Raw genomic sequence first — 22,157 nt, 5'->3', positions numbered from 1 at the left:
AAACATTGTTTTGAAGGATCTTGGGATCTTAAGCTATGTATATCTGAAGTTGGTCCATGTTCACCATCTCTTCCTTCGGTTCTTTTGCCCACCTCACTCAAGGTGCAAGTGTGTCATAATCTGCATTCCTTGGTTTCTTCTCCACCAAAACAATGGCAAAAAGACTGGAAGATGAACATACAAATCTCATCTCACAACATTATCAGGAGAGGAATGAGAATTTATTTGGATACAAGGCTTAGGAGATCTAAATTTAATCTCCAAAACAAAATCTGGGACAAATAAATATCTGAATAAGTGTATAAGTGTCTGAAAGAAACCAAGGAGATAAGTAAATAACAAATATGAGTTTGTCTATCAAAAATATTGTAGATAATAAAATTTCTTTTGATGATAAAATAATGGCTTCGATGCATTGAGGAGAAATAATAATTACGAAGAGTCTTGTCCCCAAAGAAAGCTTCTGACACAGTTTCATGGGACATTTCCAAGCTGTCAAATGTGGGCAAAACTGCCTGGAAAAGGCACTTAGAAAACCGTAAGGCACAGCTCATTGATGGAATAAGAGGAAGGATGAGAAAAAATTCTTCATATGTCCACTTTTCTTAGTCCTGTCCAATGTCTTCAGAAACAGCTAGGATGGAAGGATATGACATATGTTTAAAAAATCTGGTGAATAAACTTGGAAGAACTGACACAGCTCTGAAAAAAACAGAAATGTTTCTCAAAATAGTCAAGAGATGGGGGGCAACTAGCACAGCAGTCATTCTTCAGTTATACACCGGGGTTGGGTAGTACCAAAAGCTGAGCACAAACTGGTAATGTCATAGTTTGGGCAGCAAAAAGCACTGAGAGGTTTGAATGTAACTTTGTCCCACAAGGCATGGGAAGTAACATTCCCTCTGTTTTACCCAGCACATGCCTAACTGGTATGTGTTTCAAGAAATATATATTCTAATTGATAAAAGCAAAGAAGAGGGTAATAGGAATGAAAAACAACCAGAAAACTGAACCTATAGGGAATGATTTGAAAGCTGGTATTACTTAGCCTGAAGAGAGAAATTAAAAGAGGGAATTATGAGAAAGCATACATGAGGATCTTCTTTCAGGAAAATGCATCTCCTAGGTAATGTATGCAATCTCCGTCTCAGGAGATCTTAAAAAGCAGATTAAACAAATATCTTCTGTAATGACACTCTTATAGATGATTTTACTTTGGCATAGAGGCTTGACTACTTTACATCTAGAAGTCCTTTGCAGCCTTATTTTTCAATGACTATATGAAATATTTGAGCACTATCCAAGAGAAATAGTGAATTGTTTACAAAGTCATCCTTTTTCTGCAAAAGCTGGTGAAACTCTAGAACTGGAGGGACTTCCAAAAATTAATGGACTCATAATAATTTTTGTGCATGAAACCAGTAAGGGTAAAATATGTGGCTGAAATCAGAGGTGTGTATCCTTTACAATGCTTCAACATTAGAGCTTTTCACTAAATGGTTTTCTGGAAGGATACAAGTTGTCTTGGAAAAACTTTATGCACCATTTACTGACATTAAACCTAATTCAAATTTGTCTTTGTTGCCTGCACTATTATACTATTTTTTAGTCCAGTCCTATAACATAATTTAAAAAGAAGATTATAACAATCCCCTGAAGTTATTAATCAGTTCCCAACTGTATTTAAAAGCATGCAAAATAAAGGCATGGTAATGTATGTACAATAACTGGGAGTATGCTATTGCTTCCCTCACTTTCCTTTTTCTCCCAAAGACCCTAACAACAAAATTAAAGCAGGAATCCAACTTAAACTGAAACATTACAAAACCTACAGGGAAATCTGTAAAATCATTGTATGTTTTTCTCATAGAAATAGTTTTTCGTAAACTATTCAAAAATTGTAATCATCCAGATGTAATTTATCTAAGATTTACAGATGCAAAGGAAAATTTAAGGACATACCTGATAACAATTAGAGTGATAGCAAGGAAGTGAGAGGAATATCAAATAACAAAAAGAAACTGCCAGATATGAAAATTTCCTTGCATATTTCTTTAAAAATGAGTCTTTGCTTTATCAGTTTAAAACTTCAGGTCTCTCAAAAAGTTCAGGTCTCACTTTGAGCTACGTGAAACATTAATGAATATTTTTAATGCATCTCTGAACAAGATGAAAATGTTGAAATGGCAAAAAGCAATATCTGTACTGAAATACAGGAAGAAATAATGAAGTCTAGTGCAAAGGTTCATCATGTATATTTTGGACAGAAATATGTACTGTACTTCAGTAGAAAGATGTAAAGCATCCTGGAGAAATGCAAAAATAGCAGGCATAGTCACAGATATATGCAATGTTGCTCTATCAGAGATAAGGGAAGTTGCAAAACCATACACCTCCTGTTTTCTTTTGAATCAGAATTCTCTACGTATGCACAAAGATTTTATTTCCGTATCTTTACTGTCTAGAATTAGAAACCATAAGAAGGCAACTACCTAAGCACTGTGGTATAAACTGTGAAATCAATTGAAGAATGATAATTTACAACAAACGTTAACTAAAATAAACAGAAACCAAAAATGCATTAAAATAATTTAATTAATTTTCCTCCAAAAGCCAGGTGCTATCTCAGCTGAAGCCTCCATATGGTTCTTACTTTCTTACGCACTTTATTGAAATCATTCTATAAAATGAAGCATAGTATCTTAGAATATTACTTTTGCCAGTCACAATTACAGCTATCTTTAACCCATTTGTAATTCCTCATGGTGTCTGTTTAGATGGAGACAAAGTAAAATCTCATTTGAACAAATCTGCTGCAATAATGGGATGAAAAATATCATCTGAATGACTAATTTTACAGGAAATTAAATTTCAAGCTAGAAGGTTGCAAGAGGGCATAAAACCCCTCTGCCATAGTTTAGCTTACAGTGCATTCTCCTATACTTTTATGTGAAATAACAGACAGATGGATGGGCAGACGGAGAGATTAATGTTAGTTGTGAAAAGAATGGTCATTCCCACCATCTCATGTCATCAGTTCTTCAAGTAAGACCATGAAGGACTACACACTGGTTTGCCAGGTGGATGTCACTCTGTTTATGCTTGGAAAAATGCTGGCACACCAGGAATATGACAACACAGAGACACAACAGTGTGACCATGTCAAAGGCAGACATGCCTCACTGAGTTTTCTTTTATCCACCATCACTAAACATGACAGTGACAATCTGTTGACAATAGCACTATTAATCTTCCCGTAGGCTCCTATTCAGGTCCAGTTGTTAGTGAAGACCAAGACTTATATAGACATTTTGTCGATGGCAGTTGGATTAAAACACAGACTTTACTCACGTGTCTGTTTTGTTGTGCAAAAACATTTCAGGGAACACCACCATTTAATGGTCAGAGAACTCAAAGCAGCAGAGCTTTTGTTAGCAGAAGATACATGGCTCCTTGTGCAGTCAGACTCTGGCACTAACTAGCTGAAATCTTCGTAAGAGCGGAGCAGCCGGACAGCTGCTCTCTGTCGGTTACACATCTGAGAAAGCTAGCAAGTACAAATTAATCTACATGGGACTGTTTGTAATTTATGATTCCTTAACTCACCAACCATTTCAAAAGGCAACATGTGCCTAATTTTCGTGCTCTTTCATTTTCTTTGTCCTTTTCCCTAACAATATCCATTCTTCTTCCAACTATGCACCATGACCTCCCCTGTAGAGGCTTCATTTCAGAGGCTTCCTCTGTGCTATTACCAGAAGGCAAGATTTGTATGTGCTTAAACACACCTAAAGTGAGGGTTTACCAAAACTAGGTGAAAACAGAACACCATGCAGGCATGGATTTTGGGCTTTCATAATCTCTGCTCCAAACTTTTGCTGCTATTTTTATCTGAAATAATTTCATGTCTTGGCCTTACCCCTGTCTTCTTGAAGATGCAGTATGCACACACTAACCCGTTTATTCCACTGTAAGCACTTGTGACTAGAGAATTGTTCAGTGCTTTGGGATCAGATTGCAAAATGCCTTATATCCTAATCAAACTGATGCTCAGCAAAGTGATTCTTAAAATCTTGGTTTTCAAGTGGTACGAAAATACATATGTAACTGTGATCGCCATCACAAATTCCTAAAGAACAACTGAGTATCATCTAGCTCTACTGCAAAATTATGGAGTTTTAACATGTTAAGAATTATGGAGTCAATTATGTATCGGCACATAATTTAGTGTGTATGTACACACATAAAGATATCTACGGACAAATATGTAAAGGAATGAGTAGGTGAGAATGTGGAGTGTGTGACATGCTTAGAGGGAGGATTGGCCTGAACTGGCTCTTGTAGCTCTTCTTAGAGGTATAAATCACAGCACAGAGGTGGGTTTATTCCCTTCACAGAACAGGGGAATGTAGTAAAGAATGTGACTTTATACTTACAGAGCAACTTCAGCTCTAAAGAAATTGCTTCACCTTAAGCCTCCCCAGCCCCAGCAGGCCAACAATGCCAAACAGTGCAAGAGCTGTCCCTTGTAGGGTTTCTGCTGGTAGCAATGGTGGCTTGTGTCATGTGGTCCCCAAGACGACCAAGTGGAGGGCAGTCCTTGCTTGCCATCTCTTCCACCACACTTCTCACCCTCCCCTGCCCCCTGTGGCGTATTCCTCACTCATTCCAGCTGCCTCAGCTGAGGACCCCATTTGGGGAGGGGTGGGGGGAAAGCCATCCTGTGCACACCCACAGGGCATCTTTCTGGCCACTTTCCAAAATGGAGGAGGTTGCTGCCTTGCAACAAGAAGTAGTTCAAAGCTTTGCTTTAAATATGAACAAGAACCTGGTCTCTGGTCTCCTCGATCTTCCCATGGAGTGAGCCAAACCATCACTCTCTCTTCGTTCAATGACTCACTTCCCAAGGTGAAATCTACAGCCCCTCAACTCCTGCAGTACCTTGGAGGTGAGCTAGCATAATGAGGAGCAGCATATACACCTCCCCTGCCTCCCTCCACACATGGCACCCTTCATATAAAACGGAAAGCTAGACTTTCATTCAAATCTTCACCTACTGGTTGCTATTAAGGGGAAGGGAGTGCACTGTCTGGTCTTCCAAGCAGCTGTAAACCTTAATTGGGGTCAGCAAGCAATAATTTACAGTTTATGTGTTTAAATGGAAAAAAATTCAGTCACTCTGTCCAGTAGCGAGGGTACGAGGGAGAGGGAACATCTACCAAACAGATCACAGTATAGTGTGTGGAGGTTTTTTTGAAACCTGTTTGGAAAGAGTGCTAATAGCAACACATTAAAAAATGTGTTGACATCACTCACAGCAATGGGCAGTGGCCCAAGGACTACCCCAGGGACGGCAGCTTGTTTCAATCAAGAGCAGAAGAACAGTGCAGAAAACAATGAAAAACATTCCCTCCTGTGGGACATGGAAACGAGCTGGCTTAGGAGCCGCAACCAGTGTGCAGGAACACTGAGTGTGACATGGGCTGTCGTGCAGTGACCTGTGGGGAAGGTAGTCTGCACAAAGAACTCAAAAGAACAACAGGCCATGGCGAATAGGTCTCTCGCTTGCAGCTCTCTGCTTTATAAGCAGCACTGACTTCAGGTCTGCTGTACACACCGTCTATGTAGTCCGTAAAACATTTTTGCATAGACATGGTCTTTTATTTTCCCTGTGTCTTACATTATGTGGTACAATGGAGATGTAATAAATCAGAGGCACTGCTCTGTAAAATGAGTCTGGCAGTGCAAGGACCCACTTAAGTCCTGGTGATGTGGAAAGGTGTTTGTGGGTACATGTCAAGTTCATCTGCTGGGTGCATTTTCTCTATATTTCAGTGTATCATGAAAATTAATAATCTGGTGTTAGGTGGAAAATCAGTTATACTTAAAATCACAGACACTTATCAGTGTAAATGATGGTTGGAAAGGTAGAAAAATGCAGCCTAACCTTGGAAGCCAAAGGTCAGGAGAAGACGACAGTCAAAAAGATACTTGGCCTGACATGAATGACCTGCTTCCTCATGGTGCCTCTTTCTGAGCCTCATTGCCATGATCCTGCATCCCCCTCTACTTCTGCTCTCTAACCATTGCTCCATCTCCATAGCTCACTAGGCAACTTCCCTCTCCTGCTCAGCTTTCCCATTGCCTCCCTCCTGATTAAACCAAGCAGCAAAGGAGATTTGGACAGGCAAATGGTTTACAACTGCACAGACAATACTTCTAGTTCACCTTTGGGTTAATTTTAATGGAGATCAAATCCAAAAAAGTATCAAACGTTTAATTCAGTCTAGTGAGGAAGAGGGACTGTATGCTCAGATAAGAAGTAGCTCTGCTCGCCCATCCTTCCTCAATTTCATCTTCCTTCACTACCATGTTTCCTCACTGGGGTGTTGACAATGGATATGTCACTTCACAATGAAGTGAAAACAGCTGAAGATTTCAGCTTTTGGGGCTCATTCCTTTCTTTCAGAAATTTTCCATTGTGTGATCTCAAAACTTTTTAGAGTATGGAAAAGCTGCAGAAAGGAAAATGAGAATGTGAATAAATCAGAATAAAGTAAAATAGGGGAAGAGGAGCCCTTAGAGTTCCTCAGAAAATAATAAAGAAGAAAGGAAAAGAAAAATCCCAAACCCAAAACACACACCTACCCCCCAAATATTAAACAATACAGAATTGGAGAATATTGTATAAGACCTGAAACAAAAGTTACATTCTGAGTTTTAATGAAGGAATGGGGAGGGGAAGATATTCCTACTGACTAGTGACAGCTGCCACTAAGATGCCAACTCACTGTACAAATAATGAGAGAGGAATTTATAGTCATGGATATAGTTTCTTGTTCTAAATACCCCACTAAAAATTTCCTTCCATTTTTATATTTCTGCCTCTTCTACATAGTGGGGCATAGAAAGCAGGAGTGAGAATACATATCTTAAAATCTTGTGCAAAATTGCCTCATTCTAAGTCCAACAATCATTTCAAACCTGGGGGGGAAAAATAAAGCTTTTGGCAGAAACAGTCTTCAAGTGATAAATGGCAGAGGGCTGTGCTGGAAATTCCAGAAAGAAAGAGCAAGAGCAAAAAACAAAGAGTGGGAGCAAAAGAGAAGAAAAGGAAGGAACAAAGAAGGAAGGAAGGAGAGAGAGAGAAAGAGAGAGAAAGAAAGGAAGTAAGGAAAAGCGGAAGAGATTGCAACAGGCTGTTCTGAGTTTTAGCAGTGCTTTCCTTCCCTTGGTTCCTTATATTGTCCATAAACTTTTTGACCCATTGAAGATGGTGCATTGGCATAGATCATCATATATGCTTAGCTATATCTGTGCTGTTATCTTTGCCAGTTACAGAGGACCTTATCTGCATCAATGCACAGTTGCCTGTACTCCTTCATGTGAGCAGATGAGGGAAAAGCATGTGATCCAGGACAGCCAGCACGGCTTCACCAAGGGAAGGTCGTGCCTCACCAATCTGGTGACCTTCTCTGATGGAGTGACAGCATCGGTAGATAAAGGAAAGGCAACCAATGTCATCTACTTGGACTTGTGTAAGGCCTTTGATACAGTGCCCCACCACATCCTTATCTCTAAATTGGAGAGATGTGGATTTAATGGGTGGATAAGAAACTGGTTGACAGACCGTAGCCAAAGGGAGGTGGTCAATGGGTCTATGTCCAGGTGGAGGCCGGTGACAAGTGGAGTCTCCCAGGGGTCTGTCCTGGGACCGGTGCTCTTTAACATCCTTATCAATGACATCGATGATGGAATTGAGTGCACCCTCAGTAAGTTTGTGGGTGACACCAAGCTGAGTGGTGTGGTTGACACAACAGAAGGAAAGGAAGCCATCCAGAGGGATCTTGACAGGCTGGAAAGGTGGGCCCGGGTGAACCTAATGAGGTTCAACACTGCCAAGTGTAAGGTGTTGCACTTGGGCCAGAAGAATCCCAGACATAGATACAAACTGGGAGAAGAGCTCCTTGAGAGTAGCCCTGCTGAGAAGGACCTGGGGGTTCTGGTAGATGAGAAACTTCACATGAGCCAGCAGTGTGCTCTTGCAGCTCACAAGGCCAATGGCATCCTGAGCTCCATCAGCAGAGGGGTGGCCAGCAGGGACAGGGAGGGGATTGTCCCTCTCTACTCTGCCCTCGTGAGGCCCCATCTGGAGTACTGTGTCCAGATCTGGGGCCCCCAATACAAGAAAGATGTGAAACTGTTGGAGAGGGTTCAGAGGAGGCCACAAATGTAATTAGAGGGCTGGAGCACCTCCCCTATGAAGAGAGGCTGAGGCAGCTGGGCTTGTTCAGCCTGGAGAAGAGAAGGCTGCAGGGGCACCTCCTTGCAGCCTTCCAGTTCCTGAAGGGAACACACCACCAGGAGGGGAATCAACTTTTTAAAAGAGTAGACAATGTCAGGACAAGGGGAATGGATTAAAACTAAAGGAAGGAAGGTTTAAATCAGGTATTAGGGGGAAGTTTTTTACAGAGAGAGTGGTGAGATGCTGGAACAGGCTGCCCAGAGAAGTGGTGGATGCCCTGTCCTTGGAAGTGTTCAAGGCCAGGTTGGATGGGGCCCTGGGCAACCTGTGTAGATCCAGGCCTGAGGTTGTTGGCCCTGCCTGTGGCTGGGGTTTGGAGCTCTATGACCCTTGGGATCCCTTCCAACCCATGACATTCTATGATTCTATGATGATTCTATGATTCTCTGATAAGTGATTACCATAAATCCTTACTGTGAGACTTGTGCTCACACCTTCACTACTTGGGGACATGATATTGAGGTTATCAAAGATATTTCTATGAAAAGAGTTATGGTAGGACCCCTCCAAAGCAGGAGAGGCATAAATAAAATCTGCCAGGGTAAGCAGTCACAGAGAGAGGTGACTCCTGACTAATACCTGATTGAGCTGCTGAGTCCCTGCCAGCAGCTTGGTGAAGGAACATATCCCTAGGACAGCAACCAGCCCAGGGCTTGTAACATGCAGGTATGATCTCTTTCTTGGAATATCGTGAGGCACGAACAGTTAGAGGCGGTCAGGCCACTAAGCAGAGGCTTTTCTGCCATCCCCTCAGACATCTTTGGTTGGCAAAAAACTGCATTTTTTCTTGCATTTTGATTAGACCAAAGAGACCAACCACTACATGTGACAGAAAATACCCCAAATATTTTTCTGTCACTGGAGAGGAGCGAACACATCCTTGACTGGATGCCAGGACCTGAGTATGATCACAGAATCACAGAATCGTAGGGGCTGGAAGGGACCTTGAGAGATCATCGGGCCCAACTCCCCTGCCAAAGCAGCTCCCTAGCTCATATTGCACACATAGGTGTCCAGACGGGTCTTGAACATCCCCAGAGAAGGAGACTCCACCACCTCCCTGGGCAGCCTGTCCCAGGGCTCTGTCACCCTCACTGGGAAAAAGTTCTTCCCCATGTTGGTTGCAGAACTTCCTGTGCTCCAACTTGAAGCCATTGCCCCTTGTCCTGTCCCCACAGACTACTGAAAAGGGGCTGGCTGATTCCCCCTGCATCCCCTGCTTAAGATATTTATAAACATTAATAAGGTCCCCCCCTTAATCTTCTTTTCTCTAGGCTGAACAGTCCCAGCTCACTCAGCCTTTTCTCATAGGGGAGATGCTCCAGGCCCTTAATCATCTTCTTAGCCCTTCTCTGGACTCTTTCCAGGAGATCCCTGTCTTTTTTATACCAGGGAGCCCAGAACTGGACACAATACTCAAAGTGGGGACCAGGGCAGAGTAGAAGGAGAGGATCATGTCCTTTGACCTGGTGGCCACACTCCTCTTGATGCACCCAGGATCCCATTGGCTCTCTTAGCCACTAGGGCACACTGCTGGCTCATGGCCAACCTGTCATCAACCAGAACCCCTCAGGTCCTTCTCTGCAGAGCTCCTCTCCAGCAGGTCATCCCCAAGCCTGTACTGATACAAGTGGTTATTCCTTCCCAGGTGCAAGACTCTACACTTGTTTTTATCGAACCTCATTCGGTTTCTCCCTGCCCAGCTCTCCAGCCTGTCCATGTCTTGCTGGATGGCAGCGCAGTGTTCCTGCGTGTCAGCCACCCCTCCCAGCTTTGTATCATCGGGTACTTGCTGAGGGTGGATGCTATTCCCTCATCAAGGTCGTCAATGAAGATATTAAACATAACACTGCCATGTATCCTCTGCCATCAAGAAAGCAGCCAGTGTCATAGCCAGGGATTTTCTACAGAGGAGAGAAACATTCAGCCCCACCTGCATTGTCTGAGGTCTGGGTAGAGTGAAAGGGTCTAGGTGCTCAAAGCACTGCTGCATGAAGCAAGAAGGCAAAGGTGTGGAGAGGAACTTGCCCTGGTTTCTTGAATTGTATAGTATGAGCCACAGAACTGTGGCCCAATTGGTAAAAGTTCTATTGATACTGGACGTGTGTCAACACCACTGTTATACTTACCTTAAAAGGGATTTCCTTGCCTCCTAGAAATAGACGTAGCCCTCCCTTTATTGCAAAAAACCAAAACAAAGCCAGTGAACATAGTGTGCACTGAGAGCACAGGTTGAGTCAGACGTGCTCACCCTGGAATGAAATACAGGCACTGTATTCCCCACAACAGCGTCACTGAGGGTCTGAACTGTTCTCAAACTAGACCGAAAGCTTTGAGAGGAATTGGAAAGAAAAAAGTGAACACACCTGAAATTTCCCAGAGGAATCACTGAAAATCTGGTACTTCCAAAATAAATCAAGCATTTTGTTTTAAAAAAAAGGAGGGGGGAGGGGAAATGAGGAAATACTTATGATGTTTGAAAGGCTGATTTGGAATGGAATATCTCCTTTTCCAGTACTGAGTCGAAACGCATTTAGTTTGTCAGACAATAAACTGAGGAAGGAAGACTTTCAAACTTTAAATTAGCATTTCTACCACAAGTAAAAATTATCTTCTCTGTTAGTGTGATTTTGTCAAAAAGACGAATCAGGTCGTTAATGAGTCTTTTGAAAGGGACATGGTACAGGTTTGGAAAAGTCTGGAGCTGTTTATTACAGTGTTCATACTACCTTATTGATCAGTAATGAGGACTCGCAAAAATATCCCAGTGTCTCTAGGTTTGGTTCTCTTCAGTTCGTCTTTTACTTGAAAACCTTCTTGATGCCTGGCTCCTCAAAGTGCTGATTCAAACGAGTCAGTAGGCATGCAAGCGTAAGAGGGAAATGGAAGTTAAATCTAACTGATTTGGAGACATCAGAAAGAAATATTCCTGTATTTCTCCATCCAGCTACAAAAGTGAAAACTCCTGCCTGTTGTTCTGACAACCACTGGTCTCCTCTACCATTCAAAGCTGTGAGGAAAAAAGGCAGAAGCCCATTCAACTTTATGTTACGCTAAAAAAGTTCTTGCACCAGGATTGTCTTTGTCAAGGCAAAAAAAACCCCACAGCCTTCATTTCCAAAAGTACTTTGAGTTTTTACCTCAGAGACTCAAGTCCCAAGCACTGTAGCTGCTACCTCACATGCCTTGTTTACTACACATCAGTGTAACAGGTATTTGTTGCTGGCACATATTTTTTATGCAGTCATATAGGGAGCAATGAATATTTTATTTACAGCAGTTCCTGGCTTGTGCCTGTCCTGAGTCTTAACACAATTAAACTGTATTTTACTTGGCCAGTATTGTAGGAATATCTAGCATACTGGGACTTACTTTTCCTGAGTGCAAATCCATTTCTTCTAGTTGTTTCATTGTAGTATGTGCAACAAGATACACATCCAAATCAAAAGAAAAGGAGCTGATTTAAACTTAACAAAACAGGTAGCTATGAAATTAAAATAGGATTTATTAAATTAACTAGAACTACACTGTCTTGGTTTCCATCACAATGCTTTGAAATTGCAATGTTGCCTGTAGACAACCACTGTCCTTCACGGCTGATTATATGAAGACACGTACTTGAGTTAATTGAGCTTTGTATGTGTGGGAGAGAAATGGAGGACTGTTTGTGTTTTCCTGAATAAGGTGATGTGTAGTTCATTTGGAATATTGTATAGCTGACAATCAAATTTAAGGGTGGCTACAAAAATGACATGGTATTGTACCTTGCTAATCTAGCACAACACATCTTTTCACTGATGATGGCAGTTTAATAATTGGCTTCACAAAGACTTTGCTGGCTACAGGATGAAGAACAAAAATAAAAAGTGAAAAGAACCAATTATCAATGAGAGGTCAGAACTTCAGGAAAGCATGAGGGACAAAAAAGATTGGGAAACTCTGGAAAATGTTAACCAAATTCCTTTGTGGGTCATGCAGACCTTAGCCTGAACCATTCCTACTTGAAGACTGAGTCTGCTGGAAGTAATATGCATTGGCTGTGGAGTTTACACTTAATCTTCATTCATCACAGTCTCAAATTAACAGAAACACATGTGGGGACCTGATTGAGAAAGGTGTGGTCAGATCTCCACTTGACTCATCTAATTGTCCCTGTGTTAGGGTTCTGCAGAGTCATTTTATGGAAGTCTGTCTTCCTGCTGTGATAAACAACATCCCCATCCTGCAGAAACTGTATCAAGCCTGACACAACAAATGCAGGACCATGAAACGGATGCTTTCAGTGGAACTGAAGCGCAGGGGACTGCTGGAAATCAGCAATCCTTGGCAACTGAAGGAGCCAATTTAACTCCAGATCAGGGCAAATACTGCAAAAAACATTTGCATGATTTGTGCTGAATAAATCTTACAAGCCTATCTGCATTACTGCAGTTTAATCTCTGATGGTGTTTGCATTTCAAAGAGAAAGATGGGCTGAAAGAAGGAGGAAGGAACTGATTCAGCACAGCACTCAGGCAGCTGCTATTACACTGATCATAAACATTAAGTTAAGCTTGTAAAAGTATTTTGCTGATGGGAGTAGAAGACTCTCAAATATCCTTTTATTGCAAAGAGAGGTTTCCACTTGCATCTCCTGGATCAGATGACTAAGGAAAATTGTATGCTGATGTGGCCTTGTAGATAGAAGCACAGATCTTCAGCTGGCATAATTTGCCATGTGGCAATTTTACCAATGATATGAATAAAAAGCAGCTTATCACTACTGAAAATCTACCCATAGCTTCAACAAAATAGTTGACTATCAAATAGTTTTTACCAAGAGAAGTATACAGAAGAATTATGCAGCCTATTTTGCAAAAAGGTGCAAGACAACAGGCAAAAGAAGATCTAAGCAGTTGATAAACATGTAGGAAGACCCAAAATCTTTCATTCCACCTGCATCTTAACAACATGTGAAATTATCCAGTATTCAAAGACTTTGCAAACATTGCAGTGAAAAGTGAGACAGAAAAGCCAGTGAAATCTGTAGGCAGTAGGATACTGAATTTGAGAACTGCCTCTAAAGGGCAGAGCTTAACGAGACATCAGTTTTTTGGAACTCTCTGGTCTTGACTTCCACTCTTTGTTTCTCCATTTGCAGTGGGAAGTACCTTGTTTCCTTTCCTACCAGGGAATTTTTAACATGAATTACTCTGCAACTGACTGAAGGATTGAATGACAATTGGTGACTTGATTGGTGGAAGCAATGATGACAATTTTAGTCCTTAATATTTTAATGATTGCTTTTGGCTCACAACTGCCTTTCTTAGACAAACGAGCATGACAATTTCACAAGCTGGGGAAAGTCTTCTGAGATCCCAGTAGGGATTGAGCTGGGAAGAGCAAATATTGTAATTAACACTGAAATTCCAAATCCTGAAGTCCCTGTGAATAACAGCCACAAACTGCACCCATCAACATCCCTGCAGCCTATAACGCTAAGAAAACAGAAAAGGCAGAGACATAAACACAAAGGGCTCAGATAAGAGACTTCATTATAGAACTTCGGTAATTATTTCACTGAGCTTTACCACTGATCTTAACCTCAGCAAAGTCAGTGGATGATCTTGACACTGATTTCCATCTTTTCAAGACAACACAAAGCGAGTGTGTAAGTGTGGTGACTGTATAGTCACTTTTATTTCAGCAATGTAAACCAAAACTGGAGTTGGAACCACTATTTATGAAATGTATTATGAAATGTAAGCAGATGTATGAAATAAATAATCATGGGTCTTAATTACAAATAAATAATTAAATTGTCATTGTTACATCAAAACAGTTGAAAAACATAGAAAAGAATCCCTCACATTTTTTGGAAAAAAAAATCAGATCAAGTTTTTGGATATTGGCATCAGTGGCTCTCTGCTGAACTCCTACAGCTGAAGAATTGGTCCATCATCTGTGGGAACATACATGTTAGGGCTCCTAGCTTTGCACTAGATAACATGCATTATCTACCAACTTTCACAGATCAAAAAAGACCTCAAAATCAGGTTGACTCCCCTTTAGCTTCAGTTAGATTGACTAACCAGACACTAAAGCTTCTACTAAGGTGATGCTTGCTGAAGTAAATGGCTTTCCACAGATCTGTATGCAAGCATGCTGAAAGAATAACGTGTTTGCAGCTGAAATATGTGTGGTCCATTAAGTGCCTGAGACATAATGAGTTCGAAGGGACAAGAGTAAGTAAGTCTAAGAGTGCATAATCACAGAAACATGGGGGGATGATTCCCACAACTGGAATACACCTGTAGAAGGGTATCACCTTTTTAGAAGGGATAGACTAGGGAGGAAGGGTGGGGAAGTTGCCCTCTATGTTAAAAAGTGGATAGACTGCGAGGAGCTCTCTCTGAGAAGTGGTCAGGAGCAGGTTGAGAGCCTGTGGGTCAGAATTAGGGATGGGACTAATAAAGAACAGCTGGTAATAGGGGTCTACTACAGGCCACCTGGTAAAAGGGAGACTACTTTACTCCTTCAGCTGCAGAAGGCATCGCTGTAACAGGCACTCATCCTGATGGGGGACTTTAACCACCCGGATAGCTGCTGGGAATACCACACAGCAAGCCGCAAGAGATCCAGGAGACTCCTGTAGTCTGTAGATGACAACTTTCTGGTTAAGGTGTTGGACAGAACGACCAGAGGTGATGCATTGCTAGACCTGGTGCTCACCAATGTAGGGGAGATCATTAAAGCTGTTATGGTTGGAGACAGCCTGGGCTGCAGTGACCATACCTAGTTAAGTTTGTGATCTCAAGGAATGTGGGCCTGGCGAAGAGTGGGATCAGGACCCTGAACTTTAGGAGAGCAAACCTGAGGCTGTTTAAGGACTTGTTGGCCACTTGTGGTCCTTAGAGACAGAAATGTTGAGGAAAGTTGGCTACTCTTTAAGGATGCCTTTCTGAGAGCTCAAGAGCAATCTGTCCCTCTGAATAAGAGGTGGGCAGGAGGGGCAGGAAACCAGCATGGCTAGGAAAGGACCTGCTGGTCAAACTGAGGGAAAAGAAAGGCAAATACAAGCTCTGGAAACTAGGGTGTGCAGCCTGGAAAGAATACAGGGATGCTGTTCGGAATTGCAGAGCTGGGACCAGGAAAGCCGAGGCGCAGATGGAACTGAATTTGGCAAGGGATGTTAAAAACAACAAGAAGGGATTTTACAGTTACATTGGCCAGAAGAGACAGGCCAAAGAGAGCGTTCCACCTTTAGTAAAAGAGAAAGGAGAATTGGCTGCAACTGATGTGGAGAAAGCTGAGGTGCTGAATGAGTTCTTTGCCTCGGTCTTCTCTGGCAGCCAGGATTCTCATAATTCTCAAGTCCCAGAACCTTGCATCACTGGACCTCTAGGTGGGAACTGGGGGAGTAAATCCACCCCCACTGTAAGGGCAGAGCAAGTCCGAGATTGCCACATGAGACTGAATGTCTACAAGTCTGTGGGGCCGGATGAGATGCATCCCAGGGTGCTGAAGGAGCTGGCTGATGTGGTTGCTGAGCCGATCTCCATCGTATTTGAAAAGTCGTGGCTGTCAGGAGAGGTCCCTGGGGACTAGAAAACAAGTCACATTGTGCCCATTTATAAGAAAGGAAGCAAGGAAGACCCAGGGAATTACAGGCCAGTGAGCCTCACCACTGTGCCTGGGAAGATCATGGAACAGATCCTCCTGGATGACATGTTGGAGCACATGAGGGATGAGCGAGTGATCCGAACAGCCAGCACAGCTTCACCAAGGGAAGGCCGTGCCTCACCAATCTGGTGACCTTCTCTGATGGAGTGACAGCATCGGTGATAAAGGGAAGGCGACCGATGTCATCTACCTGGACTTGTGCAAGGCCTTTGACACAGTGCCCCACCACATCCTTATCTCTAAATTGGAGAGATGTGGATTTGATGGGTGGACCATCCAGTGGATAAGAGACTGGTTGACAGAACATAGACAAAGGGTGGTGGTCAGTGGGTCTATGTCCAGGTGGAGGCCGGTGACAAGTGGAGTCTCCCAGGGGTCTGTCCTGGGACCGGTGCTCTTTAACATCCTTATCAATGACATCGATGATGGAATTGAGTGCAGCCTCAGCAAGTTTGTGGGTGACACCAAGCTGAGTGGTGTGGTTGACACAACAGAAGGAAAGGAAGCCATCCAGAGGGATCTTGACGGGCTGGAAAGGTGGGCCCGGGTGAACCTAATGAGGTTCAACACTGCCAAGTGTAAGGTCTTGCACTTGGGTCGGAAGAATCCCAGACATAGATACAGACTGGGAGAAGAGCTCCTCGAGAGTAGCCCTGCTGAGAAGGTCTTGGGGATTCTGGTGGATGAGAAACTTCGCATGAGCCAGCAGTGTGCTCTTGCAGCTCACAAGGCCAATGGTATCCTGAGCTCCATCAGCAGAGGGGTGGCCAGCATGGACAGGGAGGTGATTGTCCCTCTCTACTCTGCCCTTGTGAGGCCCTATTCTGGAGTACTGTGTCCAGATCTGTGTCCCGCAGTACAAAAAAGATGTGGAACTGTTGGAGAGGGTTCAGAGGAGGCCACAAATGTAATTAGAGGGCTGGAGCACCTCCCCTATGAAGAGAGGCTGAGGCAGCTGGGCTTGTTCAGCCTGGAGAAGAGAAGGCTGCAGGGGCACCTCCTTGCAGCCTTCCAGTTCCTGAAGGGAGCAAACAAACAGGAGGGGAATCAACTTTTAAAAGATTAGACAATGGCAGGACAAGGGGTCATGGATTGAAGCTTAAGGAAGGAAGGTTTAAATTCGATATTAGGGGGAAGTTTTTTACAGAGAGAGTGGTGAGGTGCTGGAACAGGCTGCCCAGAGAAGTGGTGGATGCCCCATCCCTGGAGGTGTTCAAGGCTTGGTTGGATGGGGCCCTGGGCAACCTTGTGGAGATCCAGGCCTGGAGGTTGTTGTCCCTTCCTGTGGCAGGGGGTTTGGAGCTCTATGATCCTTGGGGTCCCTTCCAACCCATGACATTCTATGATTCTATGATTCGAGTATGTGTCATTTTATTACCTTCATTTCTGCAACTCCTTCACAACCCTTTAACAGTACTGAAAATCCCATACCAAGCTCATTATCCTGCTTTTATAAATGCTGGATCATGAGCACACAGCTGGGAACATTACAACACCTTAATTGCACTCATTGTAATAAATGGAGCCTGTCTAGCAAGAGGTTTCAGTTAGTTTGGTATAGGGAAAAATTAATATCTGAACTCATTTTGAGAGTTCAAGGTTTTATATCTCGTGCATCTGACCCCAGAAGTCTCATCTCCATTAAAAATAAAAACCTGCCAGATGTTATTTGTTACTACAGCATGGATGCACTTATCATCATCATCATACAGATATGGTTGACCAACAATTGCAGTGTGGTTATCCAATTTATACAGGTTAAAAATTAGGGACTAAGAAAAATAATTGCCTTAGTTCACAAGAAATCGAACATTGTCCAGTTTGCTGGCATCCAGAAAATGCTAATATACTGCAGGGACAACTAGAATATTCATGCAGATGCTCGGGTACCAAATCTTTCCTTATTCTGTGACACAGTTTCACAGCCATTTTAAGCCACTCGTCCCCTACCTCCCTGGTATCTCCTCGAACTAGGAAGTTATCATATTGTCAGTTTCACAGATGCAAAGCTAACCAAAAACTAGTAAACTAACTTCGTCCATTCCAGGGCTGATTTCTTTTGTACAACACCTACCACTCCATTATGCAACAGTTAACCTCCAGCTGGCATTGCAGAGCTGGACAGGAACACACACACGTAACAGTTCTTTCCTAAATCGGACTTGATCCAGGGAGCGACTTCACATACACAGGATTTTTTTTTAATCTATTTCCTCTTGTCAGCACCAAGACAGCCCTACTTATATTTGTTACAATATGTTAGTCCGCTTTCATTGCCTTGGTGCCTCTAGTAGTGACAGAAATAGAAAAAAATCTCATTAGAAAACACACCAAGAGGAGAATTCTCCTTGGATTCTGGGATAGAAGAATCTACAGGATCATTGCTTCTGCTGGAGAAGTTCTGAAAAGTCTGTTTAGTCAACACACCTTTAGTAACTATCAATTACAAATTACTGGCATGAAACAGTGAGTCTCATTGTCCTCAGTTCTGCAAGGTTATAGAATGCTGTAATCACAGACAGTTGTGGGTTGGAAGAGACCTCAAATATCATCTACTTCAAATCCCCATGTCATGGGCAGGGACACCCTCCACTAGACCAGGTTCCCTGAAGCCCCATGCAGCCTGGACTTGAACACTTCTAGGGAGGGCGCAGCCACAGTTTCTCTGGGCATCCTGTGCAAGTGACTCACTGCCCTTACAATGATTTTTTTCCCCCCTAATGTCTAACCTAAATCTAGCCTTTTTTAGTTTAAAGCCATTACCCCTTGTCCTACCACTGTATTGACTGATAATAGACTCCATCAGTTTTCCTGTAGGCCTCTTTAGGTACTGGAAGGCTGGAATAACATCTCCCCAGAGCCTTCTCTTCTCCAGGCTGAACAAACCCAACTCTCCTAGCCTGTCTTCACAGGGGAAGTGTTCCAGCCCTCGGATCATTTTTGTGGCCCTCCTCTGGACTCACTTCAAGAGATTAATATCTTTCTTATACTGGACATTGAACCTGGCCTTGTTGAACTTAATGAGGATAACATGGGCCAACACTGCCTTTGCTCTTGAGTGTCAACCACATTACACAGCTTGGTGTCATTGGCAAACTTGCTGAGGATGCACTCAGTCCCACTGTCCGTGTCTCCAAGAAAGATGTTAAACAGTGCTGGTCCCAATACTGCCCCCTGAGGAATGCCACTCATCACTGGTCTCCATTTGAACATTGAACCATTGACGACAACTCTTTCAGTGTGACTGTCCAGCCAATTTCTTATCCACTGAGTGGTCAATCCATTGAATGTATGACAGTGTCAAACGCTTTCAACAGGTCAAGGTAGATATGTCATCTGTCACTCTTCCCTTATCCACCAGGACTGCAAGCTCATTGTAGAATGCCACTGATTTTGTTAGGCATGATTTGCCCTTAGTGAAGCCATGTTGGCTATCACCAATGACCTCCTTATTTTCCATGTGTCTGAGCACTGTTTCCAGGAGTATCTACTCCATGATCTTGCTTGGCGCAGAGGTGAGACTGACCAGTCTGTAGTTCCCTAGGTCTTCTTCTTTTCCCTTTTTAAAATGGAGATTATGTTCCCCAGTTTTCAGTCAGTAGGAACTTCACCAGACTGCCATAGTATCTCAACTGTGATGGAATGTGCCTTACCCACTTTATCTGCCAGTTCTGTCAGGACCCACAGATGCATCTTGTCAAGTCCCATGAACTTGCACACCTTCAGGTTTCTTAGATGTTCTTGAACCTGATCTACCTCTATAGTGGATGGATTTTCATTCTCCAAGTCCCTGCCTTTGCCTTCTGTCTCCTGAGCAGAGTGACTAGAGTGCATGCTGGAGAAGACTGAGGAAAAATATTCATTGAGTCCCTCAGCCTTCTCCATATTCTGGGCAACCAGGTCTCCTATTTTGTTCTGGAGGGGCCCATATCTTCCTTCATATTCCTTTTATCAATGATATAACTATAGAAACTTTTCTTGTTGTCCTTGACATTGGGATTTAATTCTATCAGGGCTTTAGCTTTTCTAACCTGATCCCTGCCTGTTTGCACAGTTTGTCTGTATTCTTCCTCTTAGTAGCATAGAAATAAAAAGTTTAATTTACAGGGTGAAAGAGAAAAGGATCCAACAGCTGTGAGAAGAATAAGGGATAACAGGTTAGTGATAGATCCTAGAATTCCTAAAGAGCCCAATCCCACGGATGCTGTCATCACCTTCTTTTCATACATTATGTCCACCAGGCTAAGTTTTTTCTATCATCTATTTCACCATTCAATAGTGTTTTCACCAATAAATTGTACTATCTTTTTTATGGTCTTATTACAGCAAAACAACCCTACCAGCACCTGAAGACCTCTTCATTGTAGTGTAAAAGCTGTCATAGAAACAGAGCAAGATGCTACATGAAGCAATTACTCAAGGAACGTGGCAAGCAGGAATAGGGAGGGCTGTGCTGTAAGTGTGGTGATCACTGTTTGGCTCAGAGGAAGCAGAATGAGCCATAGAAATTCCTTCTTAATGTTGGTGTGGTTTTTTTGTTTGTTGTTTTTTATACTGTCGTTATTAACTCCAGGACTTAACTCTTCATTTAAATGTGATTTGCTGACAGCATAGAGCATCCCTATGTCACTGCACCTGCTGACTGCTGTGAAACTAAAGTGTTGTGTGATGGCAGGAAATGGAACAGCATGAGCCCCAAAGGCAGTTTCAGAGCAGAAACTCATTGCATCAAATGCAGGAACATCCCAAATTACTGCCTCATTTATTTTCTTGTTTGTTGCTTTCTGAAAATAATTCTCTGAGGGCAAAGCTGACATGGTGAACATGGGCTACCAACAGTATTGGAGGCTTTGCTTTGAGGCTATAAGGAACATTGGGTTTTCAGTTGCACTGTGTGCCTCACAGCCTGCTTTAGACCTAGCTGAAGTTTGCCTGCAATGCTGGGCATATGATGTACAGCACACTATTTTTTTTTCTGAATTTAACAGACACCCTTCTCCAGGGGCCAAAAATACATGTATCCTGAACATTTGGGGTGGAATGTGTGGAGTTAAACCTTCAGGCTGTTGCATGTAAAACTTGGTAACTAGCTGTTTATTAATTCTGTTCAATATTCAAAGAGAAGTTATCAAATATTTTTGTACCAAAACAATGAATGCATATTGAAAAAATTGTAACTATTATAAACATGGTAAATAAATGTTTAGGATACTGCAAGCAATTACAGAACACAAAGAAGTAAAGCACTGGGCTTGCTAAAGTCCCTCATGCAGTGGTTCTTGCAAAGTTCAGATAAGCCTGATAACAAACATCTTCATAGACATGAACAAACTCTCCTCTGATTTCTGGTCAGCACGCATGACACTAACGTCTCAGGCTGTTGTTATTTTCATTCTCCACCCTTTTGTTATGAAGGGGAGTGATGGAAGGAAGGAGAGGCATTCTTAAGAACAACTTGATGCTCTGCCATAGTTTACATATTTATCTCTTTGCCCTCCATCCCTGCTCTGATGGATGAGACTTGGCAAGTTGCCTCCCTTTAATAGTGCTGCCACCCTCCACCTGTCAGGAACCACTTCCCAACAGCTAATATTTGCTCCCTTTCCAGAGGTCCTTAGGAACAACAAGCTTTAGCCTGTAAAGATTCTGTCTCTATCCAAACCATTACAGATTCCTTCCCCAATCCTCTTTCCCTGCAGAGTGCTCATGGCCATTTGGACAGGTTCCTGGAAGAAGGAGAAGAAGCTGTTCAGAGCTGTTAAACACGTAAGAACCAAACTGGGTCATGAAGCTCCTGAGCTGCAAATAAGCAGTGGATGCAGAACATTCGGGATATTACTACATTGTATATTCTTCCCTGTGCATCCATTGTTGGCCACTGACAGATGCACAATACAAGGTGTATCTTTTTTTCAGTGCCAATACAATCAACCTATCCATCGATGATCAGGGGCACTAGTCATTCTTCAATCACCTGGCCTACCTCTGCCTCATCCCACTTAGTTGTTCTGCTGGCTGAAAAATATGGATGCAGGCAGAAATATAGTTTTTCAGTAGCTGTGTTCACACAGCAGGCCTTTCATTGACATCCAGGAATACCCACAGGTGCTCCTCAGAATTGTCAGATATCAATGCTGGATTACTTCCTAGTGATGTTGGTCCATTCTCTCCACAAAATGCAACAAAAATC

The sequence above is a fragment of the Gallinula chloropus genome (assembly GCF_964237585.1).
Source record: "Gallinula chloropus genome assembly, chromosome: Z".
Taxonomy (NCBI): Eukaryota; Metazoa; Chordata; class Aves; order Gruiformes; family Rallidae; genus Gallinula; species Gallinula chloropus.
This window is presented reverse-complemented; position numbering follows the sequence as displayed.